We start from the raw sequence: 27,684 nt of genomic DNA, 5'->3' as shown, positions 1-27,684 counted from the left end.
TTCTTGTCCCACAGGTTGCTCTGACTTAGCATTTGGTAATGTTCTAATTTATTCTTTTCATGTGATTTATCCCTAATTTATACCCCATCCTCAATGACAGATAATGAATTCCATTCTCTTCTTTGCTTGAAAGATTACTAATAAATGGTTCAATATTACAACCTTTCTTTCTACCTGGATTCTAAATCTGCCTACATGGAAATCAGGAGAGGTGGTACCTTCTTTATACTACTAATATTGTAGATGGCTTTATCCACTCTTTAAGGAAAATATGAAGCCAATGAATTCTGGGAGAATTCCCACAGAGGCGAGCTCCTCTAAGTGCATCTTGGCTTCTCCATATGCTTTTGCAGATGTGAAAGAAATGGGCCCTCGTGCTGGCCCACTAATTATCTACTACTCCATTCTCCCAAGCAGTAACATGTAAATTTACTAAGCTGTATGTTACCTTTGCTGTTCCTGTAAAATTTGATATTATTATAAAATAAGCTTCCAAGTTTTATATATGATTCTTATGTTCTATACACGTCCTATCTTGACCCTAATTTGTTAGCTATTGTCTTACCAGAACAGTAGCTAAGTGGCTGGTAATTGTAATACTTATTCTACTCATGTCATAATTTCAGGCATTTTGAGGTCTGGGTACACAGTACTTGAAGCCACAGAAACCTATCTTTACAAACTTGTTGGTGCTTGATTGATGTTTACTAAGTATAATTTCCCCAAAATTATTTTTTTTATGTATTAGCTCATCATTCTTTCTACTCTGTTTAAATCTTTCAAAATATGTCTGGAGGACCTGGACACCACTTGCCGGGTAGGCCTCAGGCTCTCCGCAGGGTTTTTGCTCTGATGGGACACCGCGGTGCGTGGGACCTGAGGGGCCACCCCGGGCTCTGCTCCACTACGGCGCCTCGGAAAGCGTCGCAGGACCCCCCGGAGACGTCTTCCGAGGGCGAGGTTGGCGGGAGAGGGCCCCGGGGTGACCCAGATGCCTATCTTTAGCTGGGCCTGAGGGTCCCCGCGAGGGAAGGAGGATTACAGCTTTCTGCGCCGGGGGACTGAGGGAGTGGGTCCCCGACGGTGTCCCTGGGCCGGAGCTGGGCCACGCTTACTCTACACTACAATTTCAGTCCTCGGTGCTCCCTTGGATACTCAGGAAACCTGCTCTCAGGCACTCATTCCTTTTCTGGCACCCCCACCCCCCTGTTTTGTAGGATCACATTAACAAAAAAGCACCATGGGGTTTTATGAGTCAACATATTTCATTGTCCTTATTCCTTCAATAGTTATTGCAGCAATTTTGTTCTTCCGGCTTTTCATGAAAGAAACATTATATGATGACGTTTTTGCAAAACAGAAAAGAGAACAAAAGCTTATTCCTGCAAAAACAGATAAGAAGGCAGAAAAGAAAAAAAAAAGACATCCAGAATGGGAATCTCCATGAATCTGATTCTGAGATTATACCCCAAAACTTTAAATTATCTGATAACTTGGATGTAGAAGATGAGCAAGTTGTATCTGTTCCTTTGAATGTGGTTGTCACCAAGTAGTGTTAGGGAAAGAAAAAAGGAAAAGAAACACACGCCTGTACTTGAAGAGCAGGTCACCAAAGAAAGTGATGTATCCAAGATTCCTGGCAAAAAAAGTAGAGCCTGTCCCAGTTACTATTTACAGCCAACTCCTCCATCTGAATGAAGTAGCTGCCTCAAAGAAAAATCCAGGGCAGAAGAAGTCTAAAAAGCGATGACCAGGATAAAAAGCTGGAAACTCTTGTGGCACCTTCGAAAAAGAATTATTACCCCTCTACCAAGAGACCAAACAGGAAAGTGGATTGGAAAAGAAGAAAGTCTCATCAAATAAACAAAAGACAGAAAACGTAGATGAACCCCTTATTCACGCAACTACTTATATTCCTTTGGTGGATAATGCTGATTCAAATCCTGTGGTAGATAAGAGAGAGGTGGTTGATCTGATTAAACCTGACCAGGTAGAAGGGATTCAGAAAACTGGGTGTAAAAAACTGAAGACTGAAACTGACAAAGAAAATGCTGAAGTGAAATTTAAAGATTTTCTTCTGTCCTTGAAGACCAGGATGTTTTCTGAACATGAAGCACTTTGTGTTGTAGACCTGCAAAAGGAGAAGTCTGGTGCGATACAAGATGCTTTAAGGAAGTCTAGTAAAGGGGAATTAACTGTACTTATACATCTACTTCAAGAAAAAGAGAAGTTACCTGCTGCAGTGAAGGCAGATGCTGCTGCTACGAAGGATCGGTGTAAGTAGTTAACCCAGGAAATGATGACAGAGAAAGAAAGAAGCAGTGTGGTTATAGCAAGGTTGGAAGATCGGATTGGAGCATTGGAAAAGGAACATAATGTATTCCAAAACAAAATGCCTGTCAGTTATCAAGAGACTCAACAGATGCAGATGAAGTTTCAGCAAGTTCGTGAGAAGATGGAGGCAGAGATAGCTCATTTGAAGCAGGAAAATGGTATACTGAGAGATGCTGTCAGCAACACTACCAACCAACTGGGAAGCAAGCAGTCTGCTGAACTAAGTAAACTGTGCTAGGATTATGCCAGGTTGGTGAATGAGCTGACTGAGAAAAGAAAGAAGAATGCAGAGCAAGCAGTTACTCAGTTGAAGGTTCAACTACAAGAAGCTGAGGGAAGGTGGGAAGAAGTCCAGAGCTGTGTCAGGAAGAGAACAGCAGAACATGAGGCAGCACAGCAAGATTTACAGAGTAAATTTGTGGCCAAAGAAAATGAAGTACAGAGCCTGCATAGTAAGCTTACCCATACCTTGGTATCAGAACAGCAGTTGGAGCGAAGACTAGTGCAGTTAATGGAATCGGAGTACAAAAAGGTGAACAAAGAAGAATCTTTACAAATGCAAGTTCAGGATATTTTGGGGCAGAATGAAGCTTTGAAAGCTCAAATTCAGCAATTCCATTCTCAGATAGCAGCCCAGACCTCTGCTTCAGGTCTAGAAGAATTACATAAAGTGATTGCAGAAAAGGATAAGCAGATAAAACAGACTGAAGATTCTTTAGCAAATGAGCTTGATCATTTAACAAGCAAAGAGGAGGAACTTAAGAGTGTGCAGAATGTGAGTTCTTTCTTAAAAGCTGCAGTGCAAAAATTACAGGCCCTGACAAATGAACAGGCTGCTGCCACACATGAACTGGAGAAGATACAAAAAAGTGTTCATGTCAAGGATGATAAAATAAGATTGCTTGAAGAGCAGCTATAGTGTGAAGTTTCAAACAAAATGGAAGAATTTAAGATTTTCAATGCCCAAAACAAATCATTAAAATTAGAAGTACAGAAGCTACAAACTCTTGTTTCTGAACAGCCTAATAAAGATGTTGTGGAACAAATGGAAAAATGCATTCAAGAAAAAGATGAGACGTTAAAGACTGTAGAAGAATCACTTGAAACTGGACATATTCAGATGGCCGCTAAACAGGATGAATTAAAGGCATTAGGAACAGAGACCTCATCTCTGACAAAGGAAGTTCAAGACCTAAAGGCTAAGCAAAATGATCAGGTTTCTTTTCCATCTCTGGTTGAAGAATTTAGGAAAGTGATCCATGAGAAAGACAGAAAGATCAGGTCTGTGGAAGAGCTTCTGGAAGCTGAACTTCTCAAAGTTGCTAATAGGGAAAAAATTGTTCAGGATTTGAAACAGGAAATAGAGGCTCTAAAAGAAGAAATAGGAAATATCCAGCTTGAAAGCCTAAATCAGACTATAACACAGTCACAGCAGTTGCTTCAGGCAGCTCCTTCTCAAGTTCAGGAACTTCAGAACTTATTAAAAGGAAAGGAGGAACAGATGAATACCATGAAGGCGGTTTTCGAAGAGACTGAGCGAGATCTAGCAAATAGAGGGAAATGGTTACAGGATCTTCAAGAAGAAAATAAATGTTTAAAAGCTCGTGTTCAGGAGGCAGCACAGCATAACTTGAAAGAGGCATGTTCTGCATCACAATTTACAGAACTTGAGACGTATTGAAAGAAAATGAAAATGAAATGAAGAAAGTAGAAGCTGTGTTAAAAGAGACGGAGAGTGATCTTTCTGGCAAAACTAAGCTGCTACAGGAGGTACAAGATAAAAACAAGTTGTTTAAATCCCAAATTGAACAGCCAAAGCATCAGAATTACGGATAGGCATCTTCTTTTCCTCCTCATGAAGAACTGTTAAAAGTAATATCAGAAAGAGAGAAATAACTGATCTCCAGAGTGAGTTAGATTCTTTGAAGAGTGCTGTCGGACAGCAGAGGAAGAAAAACAATGAAAGACAGCAATATCTGGAAGCTGTGGAGATGGAGGCTAAAGAAGTTCTGAAAACATGATTTCCGAAGGTGTCTGTCCCTTCCAATTTGAGTTCTAGTGAATGGTTGCGTGGATTTGAATAGAAGGCAAAAGAATGTACGGCTGAAACTTCAGGTTCAGAGGAGGTTATGGTTCTAGAGCACAGGCTGAAAGAAGCTGATGAAATGTATGCATTGTTACAGCTAGAGCGTGAAAAATAGAAATCTCTCTTTGCAGAAACAGAAGGAATTTTACAGAAGCTACAGAGAAGTGTAGAGCAAGAAGAAAATGAATGGAAAGTTAAGGTGGATGACTCACAAAGACCATTAATCAGTTGCAGTCATCATTCACATCTTCAGAATAAGAGCTAGAGTGATTAAGAAGAGAAAATAAAGGTATTGAAAATCTGAGAGGAGGACGAGAGCATTTGGAAATGGAACTGGAGAAGGCAAAAATTGAACAATCTGCTTATGTTACGGAAGTCAGAGAGCTGAAAGACCTGTTGACTGAATTGCAGAAAAAACTTGATGATTCATATTCTGAAGCAGTAAGACAGAATGAAGAGGTAAATTTGTTGAAGGCACAGTTAAACGAAAGGCTCACAAAACGTAGAACTGAACAAAGTGAAAGACAGAAGGTAGCTGGTGACTTGCATAAGGCCCAAAAATCATTGGATCTCATCCAGTCAAAAATTGTAAAAGCTGCCGGAGATGCTGCTGTTATTGAGAGTAGTGATGTTTCCTTAGAATCATGTTCTGAGAAAGAGACAATGTCTGTAAGTCTGAATCAGACTATAACTCAGTTACAGCAGTTGCTTCAGGCAGTAAATCAACAGCTCACAAAGGACTAAGAACGCTACCAGATACTAGAGTGAAGTAACTGGGTAACTGTTCATTCAAGGATAACAGAAGGCATTGTATTATATTTTGCCAAATTAAAGCCTTATTTATGTTTTCACCCTTTCTACTTTGTCAGAAACACTGAACAGAGTTTTGCCTTTTCTAATCCTTGTTAGACTACTGATTTAAAGACAGAAAAATAAAAAATAATTAAAAAATTAAAAGCCAACTCTGTAGACACCTTCAGAGTTTAGTTTTATAATAAAAACTATTTGAATAATTAGATCTTTACATTCCTAAAGGTAAACATGTAATCTTTTATCTTATTTTGCTCAATAAAATTGTTCAGAAGAAAAAAAAAATACATGTACCTCTCAACTGTCATATTAAACATATTTACCTCTGTGGTGCCAAGAGAAAGATTAAAGACATATGTATATCTGCAAATGGAAATTGCATGTAGAATTTTTCATTCCCTACAATGGACAATGACAACAATGTGCCAAGAGAATGCCAGTTATGAGCTAAGTATAAAATATATCCAATGAATTGGGCCCTGAAACAGTCCATTTTGTTCATACATATACAGTGGAACAATATCCTTAAAATATAAAATTAAAAGGAAATTAGCAATATTTCTCTTATTCATAACAGAGAAGTAAAATATGCTGTATGTGAAAAAAATGTTTAAGCTGTAATGTAAACTGTGCAGTGTAGAAAGGAAGAGTGCTGCCACCAGACCCAGCAGATAAAGTCAAGGCTCAACTGCTAACCAAAAGTTGGGCAGTTCAAATCCACCAGCTGATCCTTGGAAACACTTTGTGGCAGTTCTACTCTGTCCTAGAGGGTTGCTATGAGTAGAATCAACTTGACAGCAATGGGTTTTGTGAAAAGCCACAAAACCCATTGTTTATATGTAACATTGCTTCTTTGCCTCAGAAATAGCCATTTCATTTTTGAAAGGCAATGTATTTTGCCAGAATAATCTGTTCCTTGTTGATTTGTAGGAATTATCAAATATGTCATATCCTTAAGAAATGTGTTTCAATATTTGCTGAATAATTTCTTCTGTGCATTTGACTTTTTATCCAATACATTATATACACAACATTAATTATTTAGCAAATACTTACTATGTGTCTGGAATTTCTAAACCAATGATTCTGCGTCCTTCCAACTACTTTATAAGTCAAGTTCTAAGTTTCTTTGCTGTTGGATGATCATCGTCTTCATAGAACAAAGAGTCAAAACACCCTCAGGGTTAAAACATTAAGGTCAAAATATCCTACTTTAGTCAACCACTGTGCAAGGGGCTAAACGTACTACCTGTTTTAACTCTTCCTATTCCAGAGCTTTCAAGTATTGTTGGGGGTTGGGGGTAAAGGATTTTGGAAGCTGACAATCACACAAAGAAAGAAGCAATCCTACATGTTGCTCAGGTACTCTAGAATCATCTGCCACTTCCTATGTGACTAAGCAAAAAATTCTGAGCTCTAACAAGAATTTGAAATAAACTAATTTTAAAATTCAAAACTGTAGTCCCAAGTAACTTTTTTTTTCCTAGTCTATTTCATGAGTTTCAGTTAGCCTGTACCAGCAAACATTTCATTTATAGATCAAGAATTTTGAAGAAGCTTTCTTAATTGATGGTACAGAGTCTGATTTTTAGAGATTGAACTCTACGTTGAGGGATGACTTACACACTTAAAGATACTGTTTTTAAAACCTATTCCATCAGCTAGCATGTATACAATTCACACTGCTATAATTCATAAGAAGAACTTTAAAATAGCTGATAAAGATCACTAATTCCACTCCAGGCATTATGCTCTGAGCTTTGCCTCTATCATATCTTTTAAACCCTATAACAACCCCAAGAAACTGATACCATTACAAGCCCAATTTTACAGATGAGGAAACTAAGACAAAAGACACAGAGAGAATTTAAAGCAAAAATTTGAACACAAGAAATCTGCCTTATAGTCCATGATGTTAATCAGCATTATTCTTTCTTAGAACAATCCTACAGCCAAATGAGAATCATACGTAGTGAAGGAGTTTTATCATAAAAAAAACAAATAAACACCCTACAGGCTTTTAAACTCATGTAGATATTTCCGTAGCACATGTATTAGGCTGAGTTCTCCTGACCTGCCAGCAAATACTACCTCCATGCCTTATGATTAACAATTTAGCTGAGACAGCAATATTCAGTGTCTGATTTTTACTCACCAAAGATTTTCTTTTCTGTGTATTACCTGGCCCAAATTAATACTGCAAATAAAAATGTTAAGGATCATGTTTAAATCTATTTGTATTTTTTAACTAATGAATTTAAAAATCTGATTCCAAAAATAATGTAGGAAAGTTCCTTTTTTTGTCAAATTCAGAACTGAACTGTGTTGATAGAAAAATAAAAGAAAACTTAGTCTTCCCCTCAAATATTAACCTTTAGGAAAATTATAATAACCAGTTGAAGCCATCTGAAATTTATCAGCTTTTGGCAATGAATATGGATTTTGCAAGACCAACAACTTCTTCATTGCAATTACCTTCTTTCACCAACATAAACGGTGACTATACACATTTTTAAAAAAAAAAAAAAAAAGTTTTTTTTTTTTTATACACATGGACCTCGCCAGATGGAACACACAGAAATTAAATTAACTACATCTGTGGAAAGAGACGATGGAAAAGCTCAATATCATCAGTCAGAACAAGGCCAGGGGCCGACTGTGGAACAGACCATCAATTGCTCATATGCAAGTTCAAGCTGAAACTGAAGAAAATAAGAGCAAGTCCACGAGAGCCAAAATATGACCTTGAGTATATCCCACCTGAATTTAGGGACCATCTCAAGAATAGATTTGACGCATCGAACACTAGTGAATGGAGACCAGACGAGTTGTGGAATGACATTAAGGACATCATTCATGAAGATAGCAAGAGGTCACTGAAAAGACAGGAAAAAAAGAAAAGACCAAGGTGGATGTCATAGGAGTCTCTGAAACTTGCTTTGAGCATTGAGCAGCTAAAGCAAAAGGAAGAATTGATGAAGCAAAAGAACTGAACAGAAGATTTCAAAGGGCCTCTCAAGAAGACAAAATAAAGTATTAAAATGACATGTGTAAAGAACTGGAGATGGAAAACCAAAAGGGAAGAACACGCTCAGCGTTTCTCAGGCTGAAAGAACTGAAGAAAAACTTGAAGCCTCAAGTTGCAATAGTGAAGGATTCCATGGGGAAAATATTAAATGATGCAGGAAACATCAAAAGAAGATGGAAGGAATACACAGAGTCATTATACCAAAAAGAATTAGTCGACATTCAACCTTTTCAAGAGGTGGAATATGATCAGGAACCAATGGTACTGAAGGAAGGAGTCCAAGCTGCTCTGAAGGCATTGGCAAAAACAAGGCTCCAGGAATTGATGGAACATCAATTGATATGTTTCAACAAACAGATGCAGCACTGGAGGTGCTCACTCATCTATGCCAAGAAATATGGAAGACAGCTTCCTGGCCAACTGATTGGAAGAGATCCATATTTATGCCTATTCCCAAGAAAGGTGATCCAACTGAATGTGGAAATTATAGAATAATATCATTAATATCACACGCAAGCAAAATTCTGCTGAAGATCATTCAAAAACGGCTGCAGCAGTATATTGACAGGGAGCTGCCAGAAATTCAGGCCAGTTTCAGAAGAGAATGTGGAACCAGGGATATCATTGCTGATGTCAGATGGATCCTGGCTGAAAGCAGAGAATCAGAAGGATGTTTACCTGTGTTTTATTGATTATGCAAAGGCATTTGACTGTGTGGATCATAACAAACTATGGATAACACTGAGAAGAATGGGAATTCCAGAACACTCAATTGTGCTCATGAGGAACCTTTACATAGATCAAGAGGTAGTTGTTCGGACAGAACAACGGGATACTGATTGGTTTAAAGTCAGGAAAGGTGTGTGTCAGAGTCGTATTCTTTCACCATAACTATTTAATCTGTATGCTGAACAAATAACACGAGAAGCTAGACTATATGAAGAAGAATGGGGCATCAAGATTGGAGGAAGACTCATTAACAACCTGCGTTGTGCAAATGACACAACCTTGCTTGCTGAAAGTGAAGAGGACTTGAAGCACTTACTAATGAAGATCAAAGACCACAGCCTTCATTATGGATTACACCTCAACATAAAGAAAACAAAAATCCTCACAACTGGACCAATGAGCAACAACATGATAAACGGAGAAAAGATTGAAGTTGTCAAGGATTTCATTTTACTTGGACCAACAATCAACAGCCATGGAAGCAGCAGTCAAGAAATCAAAAGACGCATTGCATTGGGCAAATCTGCTGCAAAGGACCTCTTTTGTTGGAGAGCAAAGATGTCACCCTGAAGACTAAGGTGCGCCTGACCCAAGCCAAGGTACTTTCAATCGCATCATATGCATATGAAAGCTGGACAATGAATAAGGAAAACCAAAGAAGAGTTGACGCCTCTGAATTGTGGTGTTGGCGAAGAATATTGAATATACCATGGACTGCCAAAAGAATGAACAAATCTGTCTTAGAAGAAGTACAACCAGAATGGTCCTTAGAAGCAAGGATAGCGAGACTGCATCTTACATACTTTGGACATGTTGTTCAGAAGAGAACAGTCCCTGGAGAAGGACATCATGCTTGGCAGAGTACAGGGTCAGCGGAAAAGAGGAAGACCCTCAACAAGGTGGATTGACACAGTGGCTGCAACAATGAGCTCAAGCATAACAACGATTGTAAGGAAGGGACTGGGCAGTGTTTCGTTCTGTTGTGCATAGGGTCGCTATGAGTCAGAACCAACTCGATGGCACCTAACAACAACAACAACATGAATTTTAACTGGCCCTTGCTATGACCCAAACTTATTCAAGGACCCAGTATATGGGGGAATTTTTTTCCCATCGGTTCTATTTCTTGGAACTCCATCTCAAAAACCTGCTGATTGTCAAAGTATGGTCTGAGAGGCCTTCATGTCCCTGTCTGGAGGTCTGAGAGATAAAAATTACTTTCAAAATAATATTAACACATTAATTGAATTTTCCACTCTCATTCTAACTGGGATGTACAATGTAGTTTTTCAGAGGATACATGATGTGTGATATCACAAAAGATTAAATGCAGAAACAGATATGAGAATTCATCTGTTTTCTATCAGCCAGACATTAAAGAGATTTGCAAAAATGTTAAACAATACCCCCTTTCTGCTACTTTTTGTTTTGGAATATATACTTATTTTTATTAAAAATATGTTATTTATTTTAGCATGTCTATTATTATTTTTAAATTAACAAATAAACATTTTCTTCCTAATTTTCTCAGTTTTAATTACCAATATGGTAAACACAGCCACATAAACAAAAGCTCTTCGGAGTCACAATAATTTTTAAGAGTATAAAGCAGTCTTGAGGACAAAAAGTTTGAGAACCTTTGATCAAAATCACCTATTACTTATCCTACTCTAATTCCTACTTTTTCTATTCTTCATGTTTAGCTTATTGATTTTTATCATCTTTGTATAGTGTTCTGTTATAGGTTGTCTATTATATTACAAATATAAGACACTACAGAGTCTTCTGATTATTTTGAACAGTCAAATAGTTCAGTCAACAATTCCATCCCAGGGAATGATACGTCAGATGGGGCTCTCACATAGACAGACTTCAGGGAATCCATTCTGAAGAACGCTGTGTTTTATCTGTAACACATTATGCCATCATGGAAGTCTAGGAGCTTTATTATTAAAGAAAGAACTTCTTCATATCTGAGAATTTTCACGTTGCTCCTGTACAGAATGATGGAGGTAATATTTGCTGGCAAGTCCTGAGAACTCAGTCTTCAAGTTATTTATACTCTCAACATACCAGACCCAATACTAGATCTTCCACAGGCACAATAGGGACAGAGAACTGACCCAAAGGATCTATGTGCCCTACTTGGAGCTTCACTAAAGTGGCTCAGAACAGAGGTATTCCTTCACCTCTCAGCAACTCTGAATGCTATCTTCCAGCCTTTCCTTCTTGAAGCATTTTCTGTCCCTTTGTTATTGTCTCATCACACCCTTCTGGTTCTACTCTTATCTCTAATTACTACTGTCCATTCCTTAAGCAAAGGTTTTCCTCAACATTTTCTTTTGGAAAACCACAGTATACAGGTATTAACATATACAAATGACTCTCAAATCACAAGTCTAGCCCTGACATTGCTCATGAATGAAATATCTCGATTTCCAACACAAACGACTCCAGAAGCGCATGTTGATAATGCCTCTTGTACAAAGCCAGACTCATTACTTTCCCCCACAAACATGAAAACTTAAACTTGCTCCTCTTCCTCTATTCCAGTGTTTTTTGACTATAGGTAATTCTGGGCCCCAGGTGATATTTGGCAATGGCTGGTGACATTTTGCTTGTCACAACTGGGAAGAGGGTGCTACTGGTATCTAGTGGGAAGAGGTCAGGGGTGCTGCTATACATCCTGCAAAGCAAATGACAGCTTGCCACAACAAAAAATCATTCAATCCAAAGTGTTAATAATGCCAAGATTGAAACACTCTGCTCTATTCTCATCAATTACCCATTTACCCTCTTGCCAAGGAAGTGACTCATGGCTCTGGAACAGATATGGATATCAGGAGACTCCAGAGATAGATTGAAAGTGAAATGGCTGGAGTCCATGGACCAACAGGGACCGGAAGGCTGTGGTAAAGGCTGGCTCAGGAATCAAATGGACAGTGAGTGATGGAACTCAGTGATAAATTGAAAGTTTCAATTGAAATATGAAAACTTAATAGGTGCTGCATTCCAAAGTAGGTGCTAGATCATGGGGAATTTTTCAAAGGTTTAAGCTAATGATTTGTCCCATGATTCTGCCAAATACCTCGGTAATTTTGAATGTTAAAAATAGTCAAGAGAGCAGAAATACAGAGGATTTTGGTGAGGAAGAGATCTCTGGAGATTGCTGCTTTTATACTTTGGTGCCACCTCTTGAGGAGCAGCTGGAAGAGTAGTATATGCCATTTCTTCATCTCAACATGGTGAGAGAGTGTTCATGGGGATCACTCAGTGTTTGCTAACTGAAAAGTCTGTGATTTGAACCTACCAGCCACTCCATGGGAGAAAGATGTGGCAGTCTGCTTTCCTAAGATCTAACCTTGCAATCATTCTTCACTCTGCTTCAAGAGCTATATTCTTACTTACCAAGTGTGAACATGCTACGCTCCAGTCTGACAATCATGTAAGGCACCGATTTTAGAGAATAAAATCTTAACACCTTAACATAACATTCAAGCATCTTGGAAACACTGTGGAGCAGCTCCACTCTGTCCTATAGCGTGGCTATGGTCGGAATTGACTCAATGGCAATGGGTTTATGTATTTCTGAAGACAGAGCACACTGTTGTTTGATTTCTACTCAGGAAATCTAGAGGTTGAAATGAGCTGGATAGCCTCTTTAGGAGCCCCAGACCCAGTGCTGTTGAGCAGCATGTAGAAAATTGCTGCTGATTTGGGATCAGCCTGCTCTCCCAGAACCTGCCTGAACCAAGAATGTGTCAGTGCTCCCCACAGACTGGATGAGGGTCAGCCAGCATGTGAGTTTTATTTGAGCCTGTGCTATAGGCATGCCTGTGGTGAGCCCTTAGCAGACAGACATTCAAGATGAACTATAGAATTGGTAAAAGCTGTAGAGACAGTAGGTGAACTGCTAGAATAGGGAAATTTTCTTCTGCATCAAGGGAACTACAGGTGAGACACTCCTGGAGATGGCAAGGATTTCCAAAGATGCAATATCTGTCACGCTCACATAGAACAAAATCATCTTACAGTGGTAGCAAAGAAGTAAAAACTTTTGCATCTCCCTTATGTCTCCTCCCCCACTTGTTTATTCTCCGTATCTTCCCACTCCCTGCCCCACTGGTCTAACAAACTGGAGAAGGAGGAGGAGAAATTCTAGGAGTGAAGCTGTCCACAGCCACAGCAGAGCGGGGCCCAGTTTGGGAAGGGGTGGTGCAAGAAGGTTCTAATTTTAAATCTATTTTGAGTTTTTTTATTTGACTGGACATTCTCTTTATTGAATTGAGACAAGTCATTTAAAGCAACTAAAATTCTCTCCCTTACCTAAGAGGGAACAGAAAAGGTATGGAGTCTACCCAAATTTGCATCCAGCTGTAGGAAAGGTATTACCCTTAATGAACAGTACTGAAACATCAGTGGGAGAGTGCCTTTTTAATAGGGTTACATTTATGATTACAATCATTGTGTACGAACATCAAATCAAAGGTGTGGGCAGTGAGGCAAAACCTAGACTGAGAGATCTGACACTAGTCAGTCCAACAGTATGAGTGAATTTAGGAGGGGAAAACCAAGAAAGAGACTTTGATCGACCCCTAGGGGAGGGGAGTGTAACTCTAAAGATGCTAAAATAATTTGGACATCACTCAAGTTAGAAACCTAATCTCCCCTCTAACTCTCACCTCTCCACTTTCTATAAGCAGTCAGTTGCTAGCCCAGTCAAGTCTACTTCCACAATATTCTACATCCTCCTCTTTCCATTCTCACTACCCTGGTTTCACTTCCCAGGTTCTCATTCCTGCATCTTCTGACTGGTCTTTCTTTCCTATTTCATTCTTCACTTCACTTCAAGAGCTATATTCTTACTTCCCAAGCATAAACATATTATTCCCCAGACAGAAAATCATTTAGGGTACCTATTTTAGAGAATAAAATCTCAACACCTTAGCCTGGAATTCAAGTTTCTCTATGATCTAGCCTCAGTCCATTCTCCTGTACTCATCTGCTATTACACACAAACACGCAATGTTCCTCTCATGCTTTCCATTGCTCATATAAGCCATGCACTTTCCTGTTCCTATGTTTTTTCTCATATTTTGACTTTATTCTCAAACACTCTTTCACCAGCCCCACCTTTCACACACCTCCCCAATTTTCCTTTTAATATCCCATCTATCGTTATAGGTCCAGCTTATATAAGAGCTCTGTGAAGCATTATTTGGCCTCCCAGTCAGAATTATTACTCCTTCTTCCATACCCCAGCTGTGTTTTGGTTATACTTATTTACACCACTTATTTCCGTTGTAACTTAAAAATATAGATCATTTTTATGTGTCTGACTCCTCCACTAACTAATAAATCTCTTGATGGCTTACCTATAACGGACAGTCAATAGATGTTTGTTGAACTGAATTAAATGCTACTGACCAAAGCAGCGTCCTCACTCATAATTTTCCTAGAATACACCACTTTCATGTTTTAAACCTATGCAGTAGGTTTTATGACCTACTGCTCTATCCTGTTTCCGCTGAAATGGCTTAGAAAAAACAATAGATTTCTTTTGTAAAAAACTCAGGACCAGGTTTTTTTTTTAAAAAAAATACATAGAGGTGAGGAAGAATAAATAATATGTTTTTGTAATCAAGTAATACTAAAGGTAAATAGATGGATTCCCAAGAACAGAGACTTGCTTTTTTATTCAGACCAGAGCTCTGTTATCATAAGAACTCAAGAAGAGGTTTAAACACAGAAGAAAACATTCCTTGATGTTATGAGGGTGGGAGTGAGGGAGAAGAGTATTCACTAATTAGATAAAGCAGACAAGAATTATTTTAGGCGAAGGGAGGGACAACACACAATACAGGGGAAGTCAGGACAACTGGACTAAACCAAAAGCTAAGAAGTTTCCTGAATACAACCAAACACTTTGAGGGACAGAGTAGCAGGGGTGGGGTCTGGGGGCCATGGTTTCAGGGGCTTCTAGGTCAACTGGCATAACAAAGGGTATTAAGAAAATGTTCTGCATCCCACTTTGGTGAGTGGCATCTGGGGTCTTAAAAGCTAGCAAGCAGCCATCTGTTATGCATCAATTGGTCTCATCTCACCTGGAGCAAAGGAGAATGATGAACACCAAAGACACAAGGAAAATATGAGCCCAAGAGACAGAAAGGGCCACATAAACCAGAGACTACATCAGCCTGAGACCGAAAGAATTAAATGGTGCCCTGATACCACCAATGACTGCCCTGACAGGGAACACAACAGAGAATCCCTGACGGACCAGGAGAAAAGTAGGATGCACACCTCAAATTCTAGTAAAGAGACCAGACTTAATGGCCTGACTGAGACGAGAGGGACCCCAGAGGCATGGCTCCCGGACTCTCTGTCAGCCTAAAACTAAAACCATTCCTGAAGCCAACTCTTCAGACAAAAATTAAACTGAACTATAAGACGTAAAATGATACTGGTGAGGAATGTGCTTCTTAGCTCAAGCAGACACATGAGACTATGAGGGCCAGGTCCTGCCTGGAGGTGAGGTGAAAAGGCAGAAGGGGACAGGAGCTGGTTGAATGGACATGGGAAATACACGGTGGAGAGAAGGCGTGCACTGTCACATTGTAGCGAGAGCAACTAGGGTCACATAAAAATGTGTGTATAGGTTACTTTTGTATGAGAAACTGACTTGAACTGTAAACTTTTACTTAAAGCACAATAAAAAAATAGAAAGTAGATTAATGGTTTACTAGACAGAGCTGGAGGTGATGGGGGGACTATGGCTGACAGTTAAAGGGTACAGGGCTTCTTTTGGGGGATGATGAAGGTGTTCTAAAATTGATTGTGGTGATGATTGTGAAACTCTGTGAATATACTAAAAACCATTGAATTTCACATTAAAAAAAAAAATTAGGGACCACTACCAATTTAAGATTATGTCAAAATGGAACATATCATATTTGGAAACACTATTGCTACACAAAATGAGTCATACCTGTTTGCCATTTCTCCTGTTAAAAATAAAATAAATAAATAAAGTAGAGCTCCGTTTTTAGAGAAAAGCAGATTAAAACTAAGTGACCTAAATTTGGCTTCAAAAATACCCACTAATTCTGACCATACTGCAATTTTTTTTTTTTTTTAGTTTGATAGAATCAGCACACAGAGATTTCTTTTGCTTCCGTTTTTAAATTGCAGGCTTGGGTTTTTTTGTTTTTTTGTTTTTTGTTTTTTAAATATACCGTCTGCTGGGTTTAGAAAAAGATGACATGAAAGAAAAACTCAGGGATTTTAGAACATCGAGGTCCTCATGATCTAGAGCCCATTTCACATACACTACTTCCAATCTACCCTTGGTGGCACAGTGGTTAAGCACCCCGGCTGCTAACAAAGGTTGGCAGTTCCAAACCACCAGCCACTCCGCAGGGAAAAGATGTGGCAGCCTGCTTCTGTAAAGATTTACAGCCTTGGAAATCCTATGGAAATAACTATGGGACAGTTCTATTTTCTCCTATAGGGTCGCTATGGGTTGGAATGGACTCAACAGCAGTGGGTTTGGTTTTTTTTTTTTTGGTAGTCTACCCCAGCAAAATAACTAGCTCCTCTTCTGTGGCAAGCATAGAAGTAATCTCATTGTATTAAAGTTCTGTGTTCATTTCCTCCACTAGATTTTGAGTGCCTTGAGGAAAAAGCTGTGCCTATTCAGGTTTGTACCCCTAGCACAATGATTAGCGCTTTATAAGTGCCCAATAGATATAGGCTAATTAAATGAAAGAACAAAAGAATGACAATGAAGTTTAATAGCAATATAGTATAATGAAAAGTAGAGGAAAGTTGGAGTAAAAAATTTTGAGTATAAGTCTTACTTTATATTTTACAAAGCACATTCCTATACAAAACACAGAATACGATGTGGCAGTCATTATTACATTGGCCAAGTATTTCTGTCTCTCTTCTATGCTAAGAGCAGAATTGTATTTCATGGTTCCTGGATGGCACAAAGGTTAAGCGCTCAACTACTAGCTGAAAGGTAGCGGTTCCAAGAGGTGCCTTGGAAGACAGGCCTGATGATCTGCTTCTGAAAGGTCATAGCCTTCAAAACCCTATGGAGTAGTTCTACTCTGCACACATGGGGTCACCGTGAGTCAGAATTGACTGGACAGCTAAAAACAACTTTTCCTGGCCCTTTGTGGTTGGGTGGGACCATGTGGCTAGCCAATGAGTTGAATATGAAAGTAAGATGTGTCACTTGAGCTATGTCATCTCAAGACTAAAGTACTTAGTTGATAAAGTAAGATTCTTCAGAGCTTTTTTTTTCTTCTGGAATAGAGACAAGAATCATTTGATATGCTCTGTTGCCTTGGGTCCTTGAATGACTATGAGGAGTACAGCCCCTACCCCCTCTCACTAATGTTTGATGGACATGTTGCTTAGGTGAGAAAACGAAAAAGTTCTTTAAAGCCATTAAGATTTGAAGGCCTTAGGTAAACCACAGCATAACCTACCCAATCTAATTGATAAAACCAATAGTCTATTCCTATTCATGGCAACCTCATGTGTGTCAGAGTAGAACTGCTCCATAGGGTTTTCTACGGGTGGTTTTTTGGAGACAGATTGTTAGGTCTTTCTTCCAAGGCACCTCTGGGTGAATCTGAGCTACCAACTTTTTGTTTAGCAGCCAAGCATGCTAACGATTTCTACTAGCCAGACTGATAACCCGTTGCCATCAAGTCGATGCTGACTCATAGCAACCCTATAGGACAGAGTAGAACTGCCCCGTAGGGTTTCCAAGGAGAGGCTGATGGATTCAAACTGCTGACCTTTTGGTTAGCAGCTGTGGCTCTTAACCAGTGTACCACAAGGGCTCAGCCTGACTGATTAAACAAACAAAAAAAAAAGACTGATAGAGGTAGGCAAAACAATCATTTGGTCTCCAGGTTTAATAGATAACAAAACCAAGTTCAGAGAAGTTAAGGGACAATTTTAAGACTGCACAGTCAATAGTTAGAAGGATGGTAAGTAACAACTGAAATTCAAAACCCAATTTTCTAACTTTAAAAGTAGGTCATTTTCACATCAGTTTTAAAAGACAAAAAAAAAATTTAGAATATATTTAATTGAACATAATTATATATGTATATGTGTGTACATATAGTTTGAGAGCAGATGGAAATAATCAAAATAATACATTTCAGTATAATTATATTAAAATATTCTTTAGTTTTAAATTTTTTAATTTAATTTTTAAATTTCTTTTTAAACCTAAAATTGTATATAGTTTAATCAACAAAAAGGAAATTTAAATTATTTATATATATAACTATCTTGAAATTTTTTTAATTATCTCCTTGTTTAGAAAAAAACAGATTTTTGTTTGAAAAATGGACTTGATTTCTAAGTAAGCTATCTTTGGGTGCTTTTCAGTAATTAGACATATAATAATTATATATTCTTGTCAAAGTTGCATGCATTTTAAGAAGTATTGCAAGCGTAACTGGAAGCATTTTATATATTCACAATTATTAAAGTAGTTATTATATGGATTATGAACCAAAATACACTTTTTTGTTTTTGTTATATAATCTCAGAATTTATTTATTTGCTGAAAGTTGGAATGCTTTTCCTTCTTCTCCTTAACTGGGGAAATAATATGTAAACACAGTAATCTTTCTCTTGAACAATAAAAGTATTTTCAGGAACATTAATTAAACATCATTTACATTGTGCTGTGTAGGTTGTGTAGGCTACCATGAATATCTTTCCCTTATCCACCAGCAATTTCTTTTTTCAGGGAACTTACTCTAATTTACTCTAATTTTAATTTATTCTTCAGGGAACTGAAAACAGTTACTCTAATTTTAATTTTATTTTTCAATGACAGGGACCAAAAGAGCCAATGAGCAATGTAAATTTTTGAGAAATGATTGAAATTCCAAAATATCACCACACAGAAATTGAAGCCCTAGGTGATTTTCACTGGATATTGTAATCCAATCCAAAATTTAACCACTAATGACACAGGATCAATTACTAAAGTACCTATTCAGGCACTTCAGAGGGAAAAATAATTCAAAAAAAATTATCAAATACGTAATTTAAATATTCTACTACCATTTTTTTTTTTTTTTTTTACTACCATTATCAACGTCCACGGGAGCAGCAGTCAAGAAACCAAAAGACAAGTTGCGTTGGGCAAATATGCTGCAAAAAGACCTCTTTAAAGTCTTAAAAAGCAAAGATGTCACTTTAAGGACTAAGACGCACCTAACCCAAGCCGTGGTATTTTCAATTGCCTCACATGCATGCAAAAGTTGGGCAATAAATAAGGAAGACTGAAGAATTGATGCCTTTGAGTTATGGTGTTATTGAAGAATATTGAACATACCATGGACTGTCAGAAGAATGCACAGATTTGTCCTGGAAGAAATACAGCCAGACTGATCCTTAGAAGCAAGGATGGTTAAACTTCCTCTCATGTACTTTGGACGCGTTATCAGGAGGGACCAGACTCTGGAGAAGGACATTATGCTTGGTAAATTATAGGGTCAGGCGAAAAAGAGGAAGACCCGCAACGAGATGGATTGACACAGTGGCTGCAACAATGGGCTCAAGCATAACAATGATTGTGAAGATGGCGGAGGACTGGGCAACCTTTGGTTCTGTTGTACAAAGGGTCCCTGTAACGTGGAAGCGACTCAATGGCACCTAAAAAAGCAACAACAAATACCATTATCATCCCCAGAAGACCAGTGTCAGAACCCTTAAAAAATTTAAATGGGATGGTAGACTGAATCAGTTAAGTTTCTTTGGTTGAAAGCAACAGAAAACAATTCTTACTAATTTAAAAAAGAAAACTGAATCCGTTGGAAAGATGCTAAGTATTCCACAGCACCCAAGGAAAAATCAAGATCTTGGCAAAGACAGGCAATTCTGGGGCTCTAAGAGCTCACAAAAAAACAACAGTTTTTTTTTTTTTTTTTTTTTTCAGGCCACTACCACCATAACTGATTTGAAACGTTTTCCATCCTTGTAATGAAGTCCAATTTCCCACAAGAGAAAATCTGATTCTTTCAGCCTGGTTCACGTGAACTAAGCCTGATCAGAGAAGGAGATGTCGCTTCTCCATTAACCATCCCACCAAGACTACATGGGATGAAGGAGAGATCCTTCATGGGAGAAAATCGGCATGCTCTTAGTAAAATTTGAGAGAATACATTCTGGGCATTCAAAATTAGATTTCTAGCTGTTTTGGAGTCTAAATCTGTAAGATGAGGAATCCTGTTGGCACAGTGGTTGAGAGCTATGGCTGCTAACCAAAAGGTCAGCAGTTAGAATCCACCAACCGCTCCGTGGAAACCCTATGGGGCAGTTCTACTCTGTCCTGTAAGGTCGCTATGAGTTGGAATCGACTCGATGGCAAGGGCTTTGTTTTTTATTGCGGAGCTTTGTTATGCTCCTACCTTAGTCTTTCTGAGATACTAACAATTTTTTTTTAAAAAAAGAATAATACAGGACAGCAATCATGATTCAGATTACAGAGGTTACTTTCACACACACACACATATAAACCTCACGATTCCATTTCAGGATTTTGTGAAAGTTAATAAAAAAACACACCCACTGCTGTAGGGTCGTAGCAATACTATAGGACAGGGTGGAACTGCCCCATAGAGTTTTCAAGGCTATAAATCTTTATGGAAGCAGACTGCCACATCTTTCTCCAGAGGAGCAGTTGGTGGGTTCAAACCACCGACTTTTTGGTTAGAAGCCCAGTGCTTAACCACTGTACCACCAGGGCTCCTGAAATTTAATAAAAGGGGGAAAATATGTATTATGGTTCCCGTTTCACTGGATGAATATACACAGTAAACTCTGGGCTTCTGGCTGAGGAAGCACCTTGGCTAACTGGCAGGGAAACTGATGGCAGTAAATTATGTAGCAACCAATCCTCTGTAGACTCATAGCAGGTCACCGTCACATATAGCCCATGAAAGGCTACTTTGTTTTATGCTCCCCTTCACTCCCACCCCAGCCCCCAGCAAGATGAGTTTCTGACCTCAGGATATACCAATGGTTATAGCTGTTTTTGCTACCCAACTTGTAGCAGCTAACCACTGTGTCCGGTTTCTGACAGCAGATGATCTATGGCTCTCTAAGTCCTGTGTTTGTGATTGGGCAAAAGCTTAAAACTACTCACTTGTGTTTTACTTGGGAGCTGTGGTGGTGCAGTGGTTAAGAGTTCACCTGCTAACCAAAAGGTTAGCGGTTCTAACCCACCAGCTGCTCCTTGGAAACCCTGTGGGGAAGTTCTACTCCGTCCTATAGGGTCACTATGAGTCAGACTCCACTGGATGGCATTTTAATTTCTCTAGCATTCTCATTTTACACACTAGCTGCTCTTACACAACAGTTTGCTGGTGTACATGTACTGGTACCCCTTAAATACATCATCAGAGGGCTAAACAAAGACAAAGGCTAGAATTGTGACTCACTGAAAAGTTTTGATGGTTTCATGAGGCCGAGAGGGCTCTGACCTCTTGCACATGAAAAAATGTCCATTTTTTTTTTCGCACCCCATGACTATACAGGCTTCAGTTGCTCATTCCTCCATGAAAACTGCAGGTCATATCTGCTACAATTAAGAAATGCCCACTTTCCCTGGTCATAGTTGACCCTGTCACCGAATGCACAGGTTGGATTTCCTGAATAGTGTAAACAGTAAAAACTCACAGCTGCTATCCTAGTGTTTGGAGGTTCCAGTCCAACCTAGGGACACTTCAGAAGAAAGACCTGGCTATCTACTTCCAAAAAATCAACCACTGAAACACCATGGAAGGTAGTTCTACTCTGACACACACGGGGTCACCAGGAGTCAGAGCCAACTCAACAGGAACCAGTTTTTATTTTTATTTTGCCAAACCTACAAACTATTAGAGTAACTACTCTAGGAAAGATCAGGTTAATACTTAGAACTACCATCAAAAAACACTGGTGTAAACATGTTAACATAACTCTCTTCCACTTTATTGATATTGAATTCATTATAGAGAAACTCTTCTAAAAGTCCACACTTCTCTGTTTCTCTTCTTTTCATGGCTCTTCATAGAATCTCTGACTTGTTAACGTTTGCATCTTTACATTTTGTTAGGATAATATCTATAATATATATTGCTTAATTTATTTTGGTTGCAAAGAAATGGTCTCGGTGGCTAATCAGATTGGGAGAGAAAAAAATCCTATTTCTGTTTTAATGTGCTGAATTCCTTCTAAGAGAACTACTCCCTCCAAATTTTTAAACGTAGTCGTATTATAAAACCACTTTTGAACTCCTTTATGTGTAATTAATACTGTGTTCAAAATGTGTATGGTCTCTTCTAGGATTAGAAGAAAAAGGAGAAATACAATGGAGAAAATATTCTAACTATAATTAGACCCCTGTGAAACACATTCTCTAAAACTCAGATTGCTTAAAAATATCCTTGCTTTGCCTTTGCACCTGAATTTGAAATCAGGAAGACTGCTTCTGATTAGTTTTAAAATAGGACTTCAGGATTAATTGCTATAGCTCCTGGAAAAAGTTCCCCCAAATTATTTTGGTGCTAAAGTACGTGAAATAGCATATAGACTATAGGTGCCATTTATAAGTCAGTAATTGTGGCGCATTGGTTAAAAGCACTTGGCTGCCAACTGAAAGGTCAATGATTCAAACCCACCTCAGGAGAAAGATGTGGCAGTCTGCTTCCGTGAAGATTTATAACTTTGGAAACCCTACAGGGCAGTTCTACTCTGTTCTATAGGGTCACCATGGGTCAGAATCAATGGGTTATTCTGGGTGGAAATTGCAAGTTATCTTTGTCACACTCCAACATGAAAGATATTGGGGTCAAACAAAACTGAGAGCAATTTTGTTCAGAAGCATTGCTTAAGAAGTAAATCACATAAATATATGTATATAACTTTGTTAATCAAATTCATCTTCCTTGTGAGGTCAGAAAGAGGTAAAATGTATAATTAAACCTAATGCTTATTTGATTTATATTTTCAAAGTGTTTTGAATAATTTTCAGTATTTATTCCTTACCATTCAAACTCTTCAACTTTACCTTTTCTTAAAATAATAACGTGGGTGACATAATCACAAAGTAAGTAAGTTACTATTAACTTCCATTTTCCCCTTGAGATCTACTCTCTATTCTTTTTCACTTTGTTCTGTGCTAGAAGGGATGGAGGAGAGGGGTAAAGACTTGTATCGCCTGCATTAATGTTTTCTGGTTGGATCTAGCCAACGATAAAACAGGAGGCAGTGAAATACAGTTGCAACACTTATTCCCCTGGCTCCCCTCTGCAAGGCTGTCATGGGTTGTTTTCATTGTTAGGTGCTATCAAGTCAGTTCTGACTCATAGTGACCCTATGTACAACAAAAAGAAACACTGCCCAGTCCTGTGCCATTCTCACATTGCTGCCTTCAGCCCTTTGTTGCAGCCATTGTGTCCATCCATCTAGTTGAGGGTCTTCCTCTTTTTCACTGACCCTGTACTTTACCAAGCATGATGCCCTTCTCCAGAGGCTGGTTCTTCCTGATAACATGTCCTAAGTATGTGAGACGTAGTCTTGCCATCCTTGCATCCAAGGAGCATTCTGGCCGTACTTCCTCCAAGACAGATTTGTTCATCCTGGTAGCCTGTGGTATATTCAATATTCTTCTCCAACACCATAATTCAAAGGCATCAATTCTTCTTCTGTCTTCCTTGTTTGTTGTCCAGCTTTCACGTGCGTATGAGGTGACTGAAAATACCATGGTTTGGGTCAGGTGCATCTTAGCCCTCAAAGAGTCATCTTTGTTTTTAATACTTTAAAGAGGTCTTTTGCAGCAGATCTGCCCAATAGTGTACATTGATTTTTCCACTGCTGTCTCCATGGGCTCTGACTATGGATCCAAGTAAAATGAAATCCTTAACAACTTCAAGGTTTTCCCCGTTTATCATGATGTTGCTATTGGTCCAGTTGTGAGGGTGTTTTTGTTTTCTCTGTGTTGAGGTGTAATTCATACTGAAGTCTGTAGTCTTTGATCTTCATTAGTAAGTGTCATAAGTCCTCTTCACTTTCAGAAAGCAAGGTTGTGTCATCTGCATATTGCAGGTAGTTAATGGGTTAATTGTGTCTATGGAACAAAGACCTAGCACCTATGAAGCAACTTCTCCATTTAGTTTTCTCTATCTCTAGGTTTTGGAAACCACTTCTCCTCACAACTTTGGGACCAGAATTAGTGAAAATCCTTCTTTTTACTTGCTCCAGCATGCTGCATTATCCTTTATGTTTTATTTATACTCTTCTTCTGTTGAAAATAGTCCCTTTATTAAACTTTACTCAAATTATCCTAATTTCTGTATTACATCTAATCCCTGCTATCACCAGGACTGGTAATGCTGTCAATCTAATGAGATATCATATAAAAACTCTACTGGATGTGTAAGACTCACTTACAGATATTATCTCTTCAGTAAATATTTTATAAAACTCTGACATATGATATGTCAAATGATACCAAAGTTAGGGTAAAAATTCCAACTTGATAGTATCATTCAATTTAAAATATAGGCTCCCCATTCTCCTACAATGCTTTGTAAATATGTGTCAATAATTATTTAAGAGCTTTGATTGTTATATTTTCATTTGTAAAATACCACACAGGCAAAACAGAGGAAAAATAAATTATCTGCACTAAGAATACAGAGAGATCCTCCAAAATTAAAATAAAATTATTGCAAAAATTACCTATTTAAAAAAATAAGTCATACTTCTGATTAAAGATGGTAGCTTCAACATACATATTTCTGTCCACTTGCTCTTGAAATTTCCCAAAATGGATTCCTTAAAATATGTAAACCCATTAAGACAAAGAAAAGAAATAGGATCCTACAATAACTAAATTCTGGAAGCAGAAGAACTGACTACTGATTTAGCAAAACTGAGAAAGTGAATCCTAAGCTAATAGTGAAGCAAGCCAGCAAGTAATCGATCTACACAGCATAACCTGCAAATTGCTTTGGTAGTACAGATAAAGATGACCAAATATAGGATGAGTGGTTGAAAATCTATTAAAGAATCAACTGGACATCCAGACTCTATCCATTTACTCAATGTTGCTAGGTGACTGACCCTCTCCAACCCTGGCAGAAGACCAGAGGTTTGTGTCAATCACATATTCTCAGTTAAAAGGTGATGACTCTCTACAGAAAACAATGGAATTTAGAGAAGATTAATACCCTGAATATTTAGGGTCACAATTTTCTCTTCCAATTTAACTCCCAGGCCTTTTGTGAAAGTCTCTAATATAAAAGAAAAGGGCCAAAGCAAACCTACCAAAACAAGCAATATGGAGAAAATAGAGGCTGTTCATGAAGAAAAACTTAAGGAAAAAAAAACCCTATCAGTAACATCCTCAAATCACAACCTGTCTGTCAGTTTGTCTTACTATGGCAGGTTGCACGTTGCAGTGATACTGGAAGCTATGCCACCAGTAATTCAAATCCAGTGGGGTCACCCATGGTGGATAGGTTTCAGTGGAGCTTCCAGACTAGGGCAAAGAAGAAAGGCCTGACCATATATTTTCAAAAATTAGCCAATAAAACTCTTAGGATAATAATAGAATGTGGTCCAGTATAGTTCTGGAAGATGAGCCTCCTGGGTTGGAAAGCACTAACTAAACAATGGGCTCAAACATATCAACAATCATGAAGATGAAGCAGGACCAGGCAACATTTTGTTCTGTGTTCATGGGGTCACCATGAGTCGGAGGCCAATTCAATGGAACTAGCAACAACAGTATCCTCAGACGGGTAAGAAAAGATTTTCATCCATGAATAAGAACAGAATGCTATAAAAAGTAACATTCTGAAAACAAAAATACAAGCACTTAGATATTTAAAATATGATAGCAGAAATTAAAAACTCAATAGGAGAGTGCTGAAAGATAAATTCTCCCCCAAAATATAGCAAAGGACAGAATAACTAAAAATAGGTGAAGATAAAATGAAATATATAAATATATTTTTTTCATTATATATATGTATGTGTATGCATATGTATACATACACACACACAGAACCAATGAAGGAAATTTAACATCTGAATAATAATAGCTAGATAAAACAGGAAAAAAATGTACAGGAAGAAATTATTAAAGGAATAATTTAAGATAATTCCCCATAACTGAAGGAGATGAGCTTTTATATTTTAAGGGTAAGCTCAGTACCCACCTTACTGGATCAAAAAGACAACAAAACATATTTAGAACACTAGAGACAAAGGGAAGATGCTTATAAAAAAGAGGTCATAAAAAGCCTTAAAAATCATATGTCATAAGATTTCTCAACAGCAACACTGAATACTTGAATATAACACAGCAATGCTTTCAACAACATAAGGGGAAACTGTCCAACCTAGAATTCTATATCCAACCAAATTATCAATCAAGTGTGAGAATAGGCTAATGTCATTTTCAGACACTGCAAGTTCTCTAAAATTCAGCTGTATCTATAGTGGGGAACCAGCCCAGGTATAAGCAGATCAGAATGCTCTGAAAAAGATTTTTAGGGGGCCAAGATGGCTGACTAGGCAGACGCTACCTCGGAGCCCTCTTGCAAAAAAGACTCGGAAAAACAAGTGAATCGATCACATACAGGACAATCTACAAACCCTGACCATCAAACACAGATCTAAAGAGTTGACCTGAGTGACAGGGGAGGGAAAAGCTGAGCCCTGAACCAGCAACAGCTTGTGGAACCCATGACCCACCCCACAGCCTTGAGCCCCACGGTTCCCTGATGCCGAGTGGCAGGGCTGATTGCGGCTTGTTGAGGCGGGGCAGGCACGGGACGCAGCCCTAACCCCTAGCCCCCTGGGGTAACTTCCGTAGAGACTCAGTCAGCGCAAGCAGGCTGTACGCTGACAGGGCTAATGAGAGAACGAACAACCACTGTGAAGCAGCGACTGTTTTCGGAACCTGGATCCAGCGTCCCAGTCAGGAAACCTTGGCGCTGGGCTTTGGACTGGGCACAGGGGAGCTGAGCATGGCATCCTGAGACGCTGCAAACACGGGGTGCAGCCCTAGCCCCCTGAAGTGACCTCGGGGGAAGCCCAGCCAGTGCATGCAGGCAGCGCAGCAACACGGCTGAGAGGAGGAGAAGTCACCGGGAGTCAGCGACTGATTTTGGAGCCGGGAGTGCGGCATCCCAGCTGGGGAACCTTGGCGCTGGGCTTTGGACTGGGAGAGGAGGAACTAACCATGGCTTCTGAGACAGCACAAGCACAGGACGCAGACCTGACCCTTGGGGGCAATCTCTACCCGGCCAGCACACACTGTCGACACGCCCCTCGGGAATCTCAGATAAAACAGTCATCCCAAGCAAGATAAGTAACTTTGTCTATATTCCTGGGTGTAGTCTCTCCTATCTATCTGAACCCTCCCCTCCCCTTCCCAGGTGGCTTCATTAACATTGGAATTTCCTGAGCCAGAGAGTGAAGTGGTCAGCAGGTTATTTTTTTTCTTTTCTTTGTTTGTTTTGTCTTTTCCTAACCCATTCTCCTGGCCTGAGAGAAGCAGCTACAAAAAACCCAGGGACCAAGAATCCTCCCTGACTTCCCAAAATTGGACTAAAAATACAGAACCAGCTCCAGCCAAGCATTTGTGATCCACAGTCTT

The 27,684-nt window shown here is 38.9% G+C and overlaps 1 long non-coding RNA gene and 1 pseudogene across 1 annotated transcript in view; one reads left to right on the top strand and one right to left on the bottom strand.

Annotated features, from left to right (window-relative positions):
* LOC126081665 (uncharacterized) overlaps positions 1 to 27,684 on the bottom strand; it is a 342,294-nt gene that overhangs the window by 42,329 nt on the left and 272,281 nt on the right. The gene's annotated exons all lie outside the window — the stretch shown is intronic.
* LOC126081654 (kinectin-like) lies at positions 1,241 to 5,188 on the top strand (annotated as a pseudogene).

Source organism: Elephas maximus, chromosome 8, assembly GCF_024166365.1.
Source record: "Elephas maximus indicus isolate mEleMax1 chromosome 8, mEleMax1 primary haplotype, whole genome shotgun sequence".
Lineage (NCBI taxonomy): Eukaryota > Metazoa > Chordata > Mammalia > Proboscidea > Elephantidae > Elephas > Elephas maximus.
This window is presented reverse-complemented; position numbering and strand designations above follow the sequence as displayed.